At 43.5% G+C, this 13,866-nt stretch overlaps 1 pseudogene; it reads left to right on the top strand.

Annotated features, from left to right (window-relative positions):
• LOC125517091 (uncharacterized) overlaps window positions 1–12,145 on the top strand; it is a 30,947-nt pseudogene extending 18,802 nt beyond the window's left edge.
• The last annotated feature ends 1,721 nt before the right edge of the window (window positions 12,146–13,866 follow it).

The following is a 13,866-nucleotide window of genomic DNA, read 5'->3' as shown; positions in this document are numbered from 1 at the left end:
TCCGTATAGTTGCTGCCATCATCTTTTAGCTTGGTTTTCTCTAGGAACGCGTTGAAGTTGAGGGCAACATTAGCGTGGGCCATTTGATCTACAAGACATATTGTAAAGATTTTAGACTAAGTTCATGATAATTAAGTTCATCTAATCAAATTATTCAATGAACTCCCACTCATATAGACATCCCTCTAGTCATCTAAGTGAAACATGATCCGAGTGAACTAGGCCGTGTCCGATCATCACGTGAGACGGACTAGTCAACATCGGTGAACATCTCCATGTTGATCGTATCTTCTATACAACTCATGCTCGACCTTTCGGTCTTCCGTGTTCCGAGGCCATGTCTGTACATGCTAGGCTCGTCAAGTCAACCTAAGTGTATTGCGTGTGTAAATCTGGCTTACACTCGTTGTATTCGAATATTAGAATCTATCACACCCGATCATCACGTGGTGCTTCGAAACAATGAACCTTCGCAACGGTGCACAGTTAGGGGGAACACTTTCTTGAAATTATCGCGAGGGATCATCTTATTTAAGCTACCGTCGTTCTAAGCAAATAAGATGTAAAACATGATAAACATCACATGCAATCAAATAGTGACATGATATGGCCAATATCATTTTGCGCCTTTTGATCTCCATCTTCGGGGCGCCATGATCATCGTCGTCACCGGCATGACACCATGATCTCCATCATCGTGTCTTCATGAAGTTGTCTCGTCATCTATTACTTCTACTACTATGGCTAACGGTTTAGCAATAAAGTAAAGTAATTACATGATGTTATATGTTGACACGCAGGTCATAAATAAATTAAGAAACTCCTATGGCTCCTGCCGGTTGTCATACTCATCGACATGCAAGTCGTGATTCCTATTACAAGAACATGATCAATCTCACACATCACATATATCATTCATCACATCCTTTTGGCCATATCACATCACACGGCACATGCTGCAAAAACAAGTTAGACGTCCTCTAATTGTTGTTGCAAATTTTTACGTGGCTGCTATAGGTTTCTTAGCAAGAACGTTTCTTACCTATGCCAAAACCACAATGTGATATGCCAATTTCTATTTACCCTTCATAAGGACCCTTTTCATCGAATCTGATCCGACTAAAGTGGGAGAGACAGACACCCGCTAGCCACCTTATGCAACTAGTGCATGTCAGTCGGTGGAACCTGCCTCACGTAAGCGTACGTGTAAGGTCGGTCCGGGCCGCTTCATCCCACGATGCCGCCGAATCAAGATAAGACTAGTAACGGCTAGTAAATTGACAATATCGATGCCCACAACTACTTTGTGTTCTACTCGTGCATAGAAACTACGCATAGACCTAGCTCATGATGCCACTGTTGGGGATCGTTGCAGAATTTAAAATTTTCTACGCATCACCAACATCAATCTATGGAGTCTTCTAGCAACGAGAGGGAAAGGAGTGCATCTACATACCCTTGTAGATCGCGAGCGGAAGCGTTCAAGAGAACGGGGTTGATGGAGTTGTACTCATCGTGATCCAAATCACCGATGACCAAGCGCCGAACGGACGGCACCTCCGCGTTCAACACACGTACGGTTGGGGAAGACATCTCCTCCTTCTTGTTCCAGCAAGGGGGGGAGAGGTTGATGGAGATCTAGCAGCATGACGGCGTGGTGGTGGATGCAGCGGGGATCTTGGCAGGGCTTCATCAAGCTCGGCGAGAGGGAGAGGTGTTACGGGAGGGAGAGGGAGGCGCCAGGGGCTAGGGTGCGGCTGCCCTCCCTCCCCCCACTATATATAGGCCCCCTGGGGGGCGCCGGCCCTAGGAGATCCAATCTCCAAGGGGGCCGGCGGCCAAGGGGGGTGGCTTGCCCCCCAAGCCAAGTGGGGCGCCCCCCACCCCTAGGGTTTCCAACCCTAGGCGCGGGGGGAGGTCCAAGGGGGGCGCACCAGCCCACCAGGGCCTGGTTCCCCTCCCACTTCAGCCCATGGGGCCCTCCGGGATAGGTGACCCCACCCGGTGGACCCCCGGGACCCTTCCGGTGGTCCCGGTACAATACCGATTACCCCCGAAACTCTCCTGATGGCCGAAACTTGACTTCCTATATATAAATCTTTACCTCCGGACCATTCCGGAACTCCTCGTGACGTCCACAACCCTAGCATCACCGAACCTTCAGTGTGTAGACCCTACGGGTTTGGGAGACATGCAGACATGACCGAGATGACTCTCCGGTCAATAACCAACAGCGGGATCTGGATACCCATGTTGGCTCCAACATGCTCCTCGATGATCTCATCGGATGAACCACGATGTCGAGGATTCAAGTAAACCCGTATACAATTCCCCTTGTCAATTGGTACGTTACTTGCCCGAGACTCGATCGTCTGTATCCCAATACCTCGTTCAATCTCGTTACCGGCAAGTCACTTTACTCGTACCGTAATGCATGATCCCATGACCAGACACTTGGTCACATTGAGCTCATGATGATGCATTACCGAGTGGGCCCAGAGATACATCTCCGTCATACGGAGTGACAAATCCCAGTCTCGATTCATGCCAACCCAACAGACACTTTCGGAGATACCCGTAGTGCACCTTTATAGACACACAGTTACGTTGTGACGTTTGGCACACCCAAAGCACTCCTACGGTATATGGGAGTTGCACAATCTCATGGTCTAAGGAAATGATACTTGACATTGGAAAAGCTCTAGCAAACGAACTACACGGTCTTTGTGCTATGCTTAGGATTGGGTCTTGTCCATCAAATCATTCTCCTAATGATGTGATCCCGTTATCAATTGAAGGAAATATGCCCTAGAGGCAATAATAAAGTTATTATTTATTTCCTTATTTCATGATAAATGTTTATTATTCATGCTAGAATTGTATTAACCAGAAACATAATACATGTGTGAATACATAGACAAACAGAGTGTCACTAGTATGCCTCTACTTGACTAGCTCGTTAATAAAAGATGGTTATGTTTCCTAACCATGGACAAAGAGTTGTTATTTGATTAACGGGATCACATCATTAGGTGAATGATCTGATTGACTTGACCCATTCCGTTAGCTGAGCACTTGATCGTTTAGTTTGTTGCTATTGCTTTCTTCATGACTTATACATGTTCCTATGACTATGAGATTATGCAACTCCCGTTTACCGGAGGAACACTTTGTGTGCTACCAAACGTCACAACGTAACTGGGTGATTATAAAGGTGCTCTACAGGTGTCTCCGAAGGTACTTGTTGGGTTGGCATATTTCGAGATTAGGATTTGTCACTCCGAATGTCGGAGAGGTATCTCTGGGCCCTCTCGGTAATGCACATCACTTAAGCCTTGCAAGCATTGCAACTAGTGAGTTAGTTGTGGGATGATGTATTACGGAACGAGTAAAGAGACTTGCCGGTAACGAGATTGAACTAGGTATTGAGATACCGACGATCGAATCTCGGGCAATTAACATACCGATGACAAAGGGAACAACGTATGATGTTATGCGGTCTGACCGATAAAGATCTTCGTAGAATATGTAGGAGCCAATATGTGCATCCAGGTTCCGCTATTGGTTATTGACCGGAGACGTGTCTCGGTCATGTCTACATTGTTCTCGAACCGTAGGGTCCGCACGCTTAAGGTTTCGATGACAATTATATATGAGTTTATGAGTTTTGATGTACCGAAGGAGTTCGGAGTCCCGGATGAGATCAGGGATATGACGAGGAGTCTCGAAATGGTCGAGACGTAAAGATCGATATATTGGACGACTATATTCGGACATCGGAAAGGTTCCGAGTGGTTCGGGTATTTTTCGGAGTACCGGAGAGTTACGGGAATTCGCCGGGGAGTATATGGGCCTTATTGGGCCATACGGGAATAGAAGAGAGAGGCCAAAAGGAAGGAGGCATGCGCCCCCCTCTGGTCCGAATTGGACAAGGGGCGCAGCCCCCTTTTCCTTCTTCCTCTCCCCCTCTTTCCCCTTCTCCTACTCCAACAAGGAAGGAGGGAGTCCTACTCCCGGTGGGAGTAGGACTCCACTTGGCGCGCCCCCTCCTAGGCCGGCCGCCCCTCCCCCCTTGCTCCTTTATATACGGGGGCAGAGGGGCACCCCATGACACACAAGTTGATCTTCGTGATCGTTCCTTAGCCGTGTGCGGTGCCCCCCTCCACCATATTCCACCTCGGTCATATTGTAGCGGTGCTTAGGCGAAGCCCTACGACGGTTGAACATCAAGATCGTCACCACGCCGTCGTGCTGACGGAACTCCTCCCCGAAGGTTTGCTGGATCGGAGCCCGGGGAGCGTCATCGAGCTGAACGTGTGCCAAGAACTCGGAGGTGTCGGAGTAACGGTGCTTGGATCGGTTGGACCGGGAAGACGTACGACTACTTCCTCTACGTTGCGTCAACGCTTCCGCTTTGGTCTACGATGGTACGTAGACAACACTCTCCCTCTCGTTGCTATGCATCACCATGATCTTGCGCGTGCGTAGGAATTTTTTTGAAATTACTACGTTCCCCAACAGTGGCATCCGAGCCTAGGTTTTATGTGTTGATGTTATATGCACGAGGAGAACATAAGTGAGTTGTGGGCGATACAAGTCATACCCGAGTATAACAGTGGCATCCGCTTTGGTCCTGAGTATGCACCGTTGCGAAAGTTCTTCGTGCTGAGACACCACGTGATGATCGGGTGTGATAGGCTCTACGTTCAAATACAACGGGTGCAAAACAGTTGCACACGCGGAATACTCAGGTTATACTTGACGAGCCAAGCATATACAGATATGGCCTCGGAACACGGAGACCGAAAGGTCGAGCGTGAATCATATAGTAGATATGATCAACATAGTGATGTTCACCATTGAACCTACTCCATCTCACGTGATGATCGGACATGGTTTAGTTGATATGGATCACGTGATCACTTAGAAGATTAGAGGGATGTCTATCTAAGTGGGAGTTCTTAAGTAATATGATTAATTGAATTTTAATTTATCATGAACTTAGTCCTGGTAGTATTAGCATATCTATGTTGTAGATCAATAGCTCGCGTTGTTGCTTTCATATGTTTATTTTGATATGTTCCTAGAGAAAATTGTGTTGAAAGATGTTAGTAGCAATGATGCGGATTGGATCCGTGATCTGAGGTTTATCCTCATTGCTGCATAGAAGAATTATGTCCTTGATGCACTGCTAGGTGACAGACCTATTGCAGGAGCAGATGCAGAAGTTATGAACGTTTGGCTAGCTCAATGTGATGACTACTTGATAGTTTAGTGCACCATGCTTAACGGCTTAGAATCGGAACTTCAAAGACGTTTTGAACGTCATGGACCATATGAGATGTTCCAGGAAGTTGAAGTTAATATTTCAAGCAAATACCCGAGTTGAGAGATATGAAGTCTCTAACAAGTTCTATAGCTAAAAGATGGAGGAGAATCGCTCAACTAGTGAGCATGTGCTCAGATTGTCTGGGTACTACAATCGCTTGAATCAAGTGGGAGTTAATCTTCCAAATAAAATAGTGATTGACAGAATTCTCTAGTCACCATCACCAAGTTAGTAGAACTTCGTGATGAACTATGATATGCAAGGGATAACGGAAACGATTCCCAAGCTCTTCGTGATGCTAAAATCGACGAAGGTAGAAATCAAGAAAAACATCAAGTGTTGATGGTTAACAAGACCACTAGTTTCAAGAAAAGGGCAAAGGGAAAAAGGGGAACTTCAAGAAGAACAGCAAGAAAGTTGCTTCTCAAGTGAAGAAGCCCAAGTCTGGTCCTAAGCCTGAGACTAAGTGCTTCTACTGCAAAGGGACTGGTCACTGGAAGCGGAACTACCCCAAGTGATTGGCAGATAAGAAGGATGGCAAAGTGAACATAAGTATATTTGATATACATGTTATTGATGTGTACTTTACTAGTGTTTATAGAAACCCCTCAGTATTTGATACTAGTTCAGTTGCTAACATTAGTAACTCGAAACGGGAGTTGCAGAATAAATAGAGACTAGTTAAGGGTGAAGTGACGATGTGTGTTGCAAGTAGTTCCAAGATTGATATGATCATCATCGCACACTCCCTATACTTTCGGGATTAGTGTTGAACCTAAATAAGTGTTATTTGGTGTTTGCGTTGAGCATGAATATGATTTGATCATGTTTATTGCAATACGGTTATCCATTTAAGTAAGAGAATAAATTGTTGTTCTATTTACATGAATTAAACCTTATATGGTTACACACCCATTGAAAATAGTTCATTGGATCTCAATCGTAGTGATACACATATTCATAATATTGAAACCAAAAGATGCGAAGTTAATATTGATAGTGCAACTTATTTGTGGCACTGTCGTTTAGGTCATATTGGTGTAAAGCGCATGAAGAAAATCCATGCTGATGGGATTTTGGAATCACTTGATTATGAATCACTTGATGCTTGCGAACCATGCCTCATGGGCAAGATGACTAAGACTCCGTTTTCCGGAACAATGGAGCGAGCAACTGACTTATTGGAAATAATACATACTGATGTATGCGATCCGATGAGTGTTAAGGCTCACGGCGAGTATCGTTATTTTCTAACCTTCACAGATGATTTGAGCAGATATGGGTATATCTACTTGATGAAACATAAGTCTGAAACATTTGAAAAGATCAAAGAATTTCAGAGTGAAGTGGAAAATCATCGTGACAAGAAAATAAAGTTTCTACGATCTGATCGCGGAGACAAATATTTGAGTTACGAGTTTGGTCTTCAATTAAAACAATGTGAAATAGTTTCACTACTCACGCCACCTGGAACACCATAGCATAATGGTGTGTCCGAACGTCATAACCGTACTTTATTGGATATAGTGCAATCTATGATGTTTCTTATCGATCTACCACTATAGTTTTGGGGTTATGCATTACAGCCAACTGCATTCACGTTAAAAAGGGCACCATCTAAGTCCGTTGAGACGACACAATCTGAACTGTGGTTTGGCAAGAAACCAAAGTTGTCATTTCTTAAAGTTTGGGGTTGTGATGTTTATATGAAAAAGTTTCATCCTGATAAGCTCAAACCCAAATCGGAAAAATATGTCTTCATAGGATACCCAAAGGAGACTGTTGGGTACACCTTCTATCACAGATCCTAAGGCAAGACATTCGTTGCTTATAATGGATCCTTTCTAGAGAAGGAGTTTCTCTCGAAAGAAGTGAGTGGGAGGAAAGTAGAACTTGATGAGGAAATTGTACCTTCTCCCTTATTGGAAAGTAGTTCATCACAGAAATCTGTTCCTGTGACTACTACACCAATTAGTGAGGAAGCTAATGATGATGATCATAAAACTTCAGATCAAGTTACTACCGAATCTCGTAGGTAAACCAGAGTGAGATCCACACCAGAGTGGTACGGTAATCCTGTTCTGGAGATCGTGTTACTTGACCATGACGAACCTACAAACTATGAGGAAGCGATGATGAGCCCAGATTCCGCGAAATGGCTTGAGGCCATGAAATCTGAGATGGGATCCATGTATGAGAACAAAGTGTGGACTTTGGTTGACTTGCCCGACGATCGGCAAGCAATTGAGAATAAATGGATCTTCAAGAGGAAGACGGACGCTGATAGTAGTGTTACTATCTACAAAGCTAGAATTGTCGCAAAAGGTTTTCGACAAGTTCAAGATGTTGACTATGATGAGAGTTTCTCACTCATATCTATGCTTAAGTCTGTCCGAATCATGTTAGCAATTGCCGCATTTTGTGAAATCTGGCAAATGGATAACAAAACTGCATTCCTTAATGGATTTATCAAAGAAGAGTTGTATACGATGCAACTAGAAGGTTTTGTCGATCCAAAAGGAGCTAACAAAGTGTGCAAGCTCCAGCGATCCATTTATGGACTGGTGCAAGCCTCTCAGAGTTGGAATATACACTTTGATGAGTTGATCAAAGCATATAGTTTTATACAGACTTGCGGTGAAGCCTGTATTTACAAGAAAGTGAGTGGGAGCACTACAGCATTTCTGATAAGTATATGTGAATGACATATTGTTGATCGGAAATAATGTAGAATTATTCTGCAAAGCATAAAGGAGTATTTGAAAAGAGTTTTTCAAGAAGGACCTCGGTGAAGCTGCTTAGATATTGAGCATCAAGATCTATAGAGATAGATCAAAACGCTTGATAAGTTTTTCAATGAGTACATACCTTGACAAGATTTTGAAGTAGTTCAAAATGGAACAGTCAAAGAAAGAGTTTCTTGCCTGTGTTACAAGGTGTGAAATTGAGTAAGACTCAAAACCCAACCACGGCAGAAGATAGAAAGAGAATGAAAGTCATTCCCTATGCCTTGGCCATAGGTTCTATAAAGTATGCCATGCTATGTACCAGATCTATTGTATACCCTGCACTGATTTTGGCAAGGGAGTACAATAGTGATCTAGGAGTAGATCACTGGACAGCGGTCAAAATTATCCTTAGTGGAATAAGGATATGTTTCTCGATTATGGAGGTGACAAAAGGTTCGTCGTAAAAGGTTACGTCGATGCAAGTTTTGACACTAATCTAGATGACTCTAAGTCTCAATCTAGATACATATTGAAAGTGGGAGCAATTAGCTAAAGTAGCTCCATGCAGAGCATTGTAGACATAGAAATTTGCAAAATACATACGGATCTGAATGTGGCAGACCCGTTGACTAAGATTCTCTCACAAGCAAAACATGATCACACCTTAGTACTCTTTGGGTGTTAATAACATAGCGATGTGAACTAGATTACTGAATCGAGTAAACCCTTTGGGTGTTGGTCACATGGCGATGTGAACTATGGGTGTTAATCACATGACGATGTGAACTATCGATGTTAATCACATGGTGATGTGATCTAGATTATTGACTCTAGTGCAAGTGGGAGACTGAAGGAAATATGCCCTAGAGGCAATAATAAAGTTATTATTTATTTCCTTATTTCATGATAAATGTTTATTATTCATGCTAGAATTGTATTAACCGGAAACATAATACATGTGTGAATACATAGACAAACAGAGTGTCACTAGTATGCCTCTACTTGACTAGCTCGTTAATCAAAGATGGTTACGTTTCCTAACCATGGACAAAGAGTTGTTATTTGATTGACTTGACCCATTCCGTTAGCTGAGCACTTGATCGTTTAGTTTGTTGCTATTGCTTTCTTCATGACTTATACATGTTCCTATGACTATGAGATTATGCAACTCCCGTTTACCGGAGGAACACTTTGTGTGCTACCAAACATCACTACGTAACTGGGTGATTATAAAGGTGCTCTATAGGTGTCTCCGAAGGTACTTGTTGGGTTGGCATATTTCGAGATTAGGATTTGTCACTCCGAATGTCGGAGAGGTATCTCTGGGCCCTCTCGGTAATGCACATCACTTAAGCCTTGCAAGCATTGCAACTAATGAGTTAGTTGCGGGATGATGTATTACGGAACGAGTAAAGAGACTTGCCAGTAATGAGATTGAACTAGGTATTGTGATACCGACGATCGAATCTCGGGCAAGTAACATACCGATGACAAAGGGAACAACGTATGATGTTATGCGGTCTGACCGATAAAGATCTTCGTAGAATATGTAGGAGCCAATATGAGCATCCAGGTTCCGCTATTGGTTATTGACCGGAGACGTGTCTCGGTCATGTCTACATTGTTCTCGAACCGTAGGGTCCGCACGCTTAAGGTTTCGATGACAGTTATATATGAGTTTATGAGTTTTGATGTACCGAAGGAGTTCGGAGTCCCGGATGAGATCGGGGATATGACGAGGAGTCTTGAAATGGTCGAGACGTAAAGATCGATATATTGGACGACTATATTCGGACATCGGAAAGGTTCCGAGTGGTTCGGGTATTTTTCGGAGTACCGGAGAGTTACGGGAATTCGCCAGGGAGTATATGGGCCTTATTGGGCCATACGGGAATAGAAGAGAGAGGCCAAAAGGAAGGAGGCCTGTGCCCCCCTCTGGTCCGAATTGGACATGGGGCGCAGCCCCCTTTTCCTTCTTCCTCTCCCCCTCTTTCCCCGGTGGGAGTAGGACTCCCCTTGGCGCGCCCCCTCCTAGGCCGGCCGCCCCTCCCCCCTTGCTCCTTTATATACGGGGGCAGGGGGGCACCCCATGACACACAAGTTGATCTTCGTGATCGTTCCTTAGCCGTGTGCGGTGCCCCCCTCCAACATATTCCACCTCGGTCATATTGTAGCGGTGCTTAGGCGAAGCCCTGCGACGGTTGAACATCAAGATCGTCACCACGCCGTCGTGTTGACGGAACTCCTCCCCGAAGCTTTGCTGGATCGGAGCCCGGGGAGCGTCATCGAGCTGAACGTGTGCCAAGAACTCGGAGGTGCCAGAGTAACGGTGCTTTGATCGGTTGGACCGGGAAGACGTACGACTACTTCCTCTACGTCGCGTCAACGCTTCCGCTTCAGTCTACGAGGGTACGTAGACAACACTCTCCCTCTCATTGCTATGCATCACCATGATCTTGCGTGTTCGTAGGAATTTTTTTGAAATTACTACGTTCCCCAACATCAATGACATCCAATGTCCATAGTCAGGAAACCATGACTATCTGTGGATCAACGAGCTAGTCAACGAGAGGCTCACTAGGGACGTGTTGTGGTCTATGTATTCACACATGTATTACGATTTCCGGATAACACATTTATAGCATGAATAATAGACAATTATCATGAACAAGGAAATATAATAATCATTTTATTATTGCCTCTAGGGCATATTTCCAACACGTGGTCTCCCAGTATGCTCGAGTCCTTGAGCCCCTCACCAGTTGCAAATCGAGTCGTAGCACCAACATCACCCTGTGCTCCAATGTCCATGATTTCAATGGACGTTGACAACATAACTGCCATCTTGATGAATGGCAATGCAGCACCACCAGCACCAGCACCACCAAATGGTTCTAACCAAGTCACTCCTACCGAACAAATAACACCAGCCTCATCACTTCAGGAAGACATAGCAGCTGGTCATGGAGAGATTCGGGCACGAGGTGGAGACGGAACACCGGTGACTAAGAAGCCCATCAACCTCCTAATGGTTGTGGTGAGTGTACCACATGGCTGAGCTCAGTCATAGTCCATGAATTGTTGCAATCACTTATACTGACAGTTCTGTGCTTGTTTTGTATGTAACCTCAGATAAGATCTTCATCACCTGCAGCGCTACACAGCTCTGCTAATTCAATTTGGTCTTTCCTTAGCATTAGCGACATTGTACCACATGGGAAAATTGGCACAATGTTGGACTGCAAATCCTCCCTGCAGCAGCAGGGTGGATCTAATACCGTGAACAAAATGAAGCGAGTTTTCAATCATACAACGTCACGGTCCGAATCACTACCACTAGGAAGCATGGATGGTGGTTTCATGTCACTTGAGTGTGGAGCCTTGGACTCTGGACCAAGAAGTGGGGTAATAAACCTTACAATGCAGAAAGCACAGGTATAGCTCATGCTATTTTGTGTGTTGAAGCCACTTCTTGGCTCCTGCTATACCAACAACAGAATAAAATGAAATGGAAATTTGAATAGTTTTCCACTTTGTGGTCCTCCAATAGTGAGTGGCTCATGAAGCTTCCAAATACCAAGGCTGCAGTAACTTTGGAGCTAAAGTAAGGCTTAAAACTTGATCAGGAGACAAGTGATCTCTCGAGAAGGCAAATAAGAAAAAACATACCTCTATGACTATTTAGAATTTATATAGCCTGCTCAACATCACTATTTAATGTCACGAGACTTACTTCACATCAACGGAGTATGAAGAGCATAATGCTTGAAAGCACAATAGACATACTCACTCTCCTAATTAAAGCAAAGTAAACGTTGATCCAAAAGTGAAGCCCCAAATCAGATATAAGGGAAAACGATCCCATTGATTGTAGCGCTGGCTAGGTAACATTCCACAAGTCATACATGTCATGGTTGCACCAAACATCAGATTTTGGGTTGGCTGCACAGGAACATGATGTCAATTTATTTCTTAAAACCTAGTTTTCTATGTATCTGCTTGCAACCTTCTATTGTCTTGATGTTTGATCCAGGCAATGGTTGACAACAATGTGATGTCATTGTCGCATAATGTAAAGATCTTGTAGCTCATGATCATGGAAGCAAGGCTCTGAAGCAAAATCATGTCATTGACGTCATTAAATGCTTTCCCTACTTACACCAGCTTCACATACTGTTCAGTTGAAATTATCCGAGTATTTGTTTCTATCACCTTAGGTGTTACTCTCTATTCATCCTTATGTTGAGTTCTACTCAAAATTATTTATTTGCCACATCTGGCATCATTTTAAGTCACCGATGAGCCATGTTCCAACCAAGCCGAATGACAATCCTGTAGATAGTACGGGTGAGTGGATTGATAAACATCTCTAGCAAGTAGTAGTGAGAAACTATTCATATAACATAGCAGATGTTAACTTTGCCATGTTCTTTGTTTGTGCATGAGTGCTCTACTTAATGGAGTTTCATGTCCCTTCTAGCTGGCACAGAAGATGGACTTCTAAGGAATCTAAGCCTATGGATGTTATGAACAGACTATCTCCAAATGCTCGGATTAATTTTAGGGATCAGAGAGAGTTGAATATATGACATATGTGTTTGTTTCGACAATATTTCGACACAGGATGTGATGGATATGCATATATTTAGTCAACCCGAGTCAAGCATAACTTGTGTGTTGAAACCACTTCTTGGCTCGTGCTATCTTGTGTGTTGATGCCACTTCTTGGATCCTGCTATAGCAAACATCCAGGAAGCATGTAATGGAAATTATCAGTAGTGAATTGTTTGTGCAGGAATCCAAACCAGCAAAAATGATAAACTTAAGTACTTACAAAATGTGCAACAATCATCGAACTGGAAACAGTTGTGAAAGATAATGGCATGCTCATATGCCAGGAGAGATACATTAATATTGTTAACAGCTTCCCTCTCTCTACCTTTGACTGTAAAGTTTGTTTTAACAAGGCAAAAGACTTGCATTTTCATTAATTAAGAAAAGAGAGAATTGTCCTGTTAATTTGCAGCAAACAGGGCAGAAAACTAAACTGTAAAGGTTGGAGTTCATCATCTGTTTTAAGTTATGAATCGGATGAAATAAAACCATTTCTATCTCAAAGATATGTTTCCTCTTAGTGATCCTCCAGTGTCTCGGTTGTCAAAGAGTGAGTAGCTGATGAATCTTCCAAAACAAAGGCTACAGTAATTTTCGAGCAAAAGTATGGCTTACAACTCGATCAAGGGGCACAGGTGATCTCACGAGAAAGCGGAGGAAGGAAGAACATACCAACTTGTGTCGAAGCCACTTCTTAGCTCCTGCTATCTTGTGTGTTGAAGACACTTCTTGGATACTGCTATAGAAGTATAGAACCAACACAATAAATGAAATGGAAAGCACCAATTGTTTTCCTCTTGGTGATCCTCCTGTGTCGAAATTGTCGAAGTGTGAGAAGCTTATTCCTTGTTACGATTTTTTATATCATAAAAGTACATCATAATAACAAAACCCTATTACCTGTGTATTTTCGAATACATGGAGTAATGACGATGTCTCTACTATGAAATAAAAAGAAATTATTTTCTGAAGTGTATCTTTTGACATATTCAATTCGAATCAGGAAAATCTTAGGTATCCACATATTGTGCGATAGAGTCAAAGCTTGTACTAGCTCTTGTACTAGTGCAGATTGGACCATCACACACACGGTTAAAACCCCCTTCTGCAAACACATTTTTGAACCATCTCCATCCCGTCCTCATTCCAAGAATGTTGTTTGGCATCGACGGAGAGCGTGTGAAGCCACTTGTT

Source organism: Triticum urartu, chromosome 6A, assembly GCF_056163025.1.
Source record: "Triticum urartu cultivar PI428250 chromosome 6A, HENAU_Tu73, whole genome shotgun sequence".
Lineage (NCBI taxonomy): Eukaryota > Viridiplantae > Streptophyta > Magnoliopsida > Poales > Poaceae > Triticum > Triticum urartu.
The sequence above is the reverse complement of the archived record's forward strand: the minus strand, read 5'-3'. Positions and strand labels throughout refer to the sequence as shown.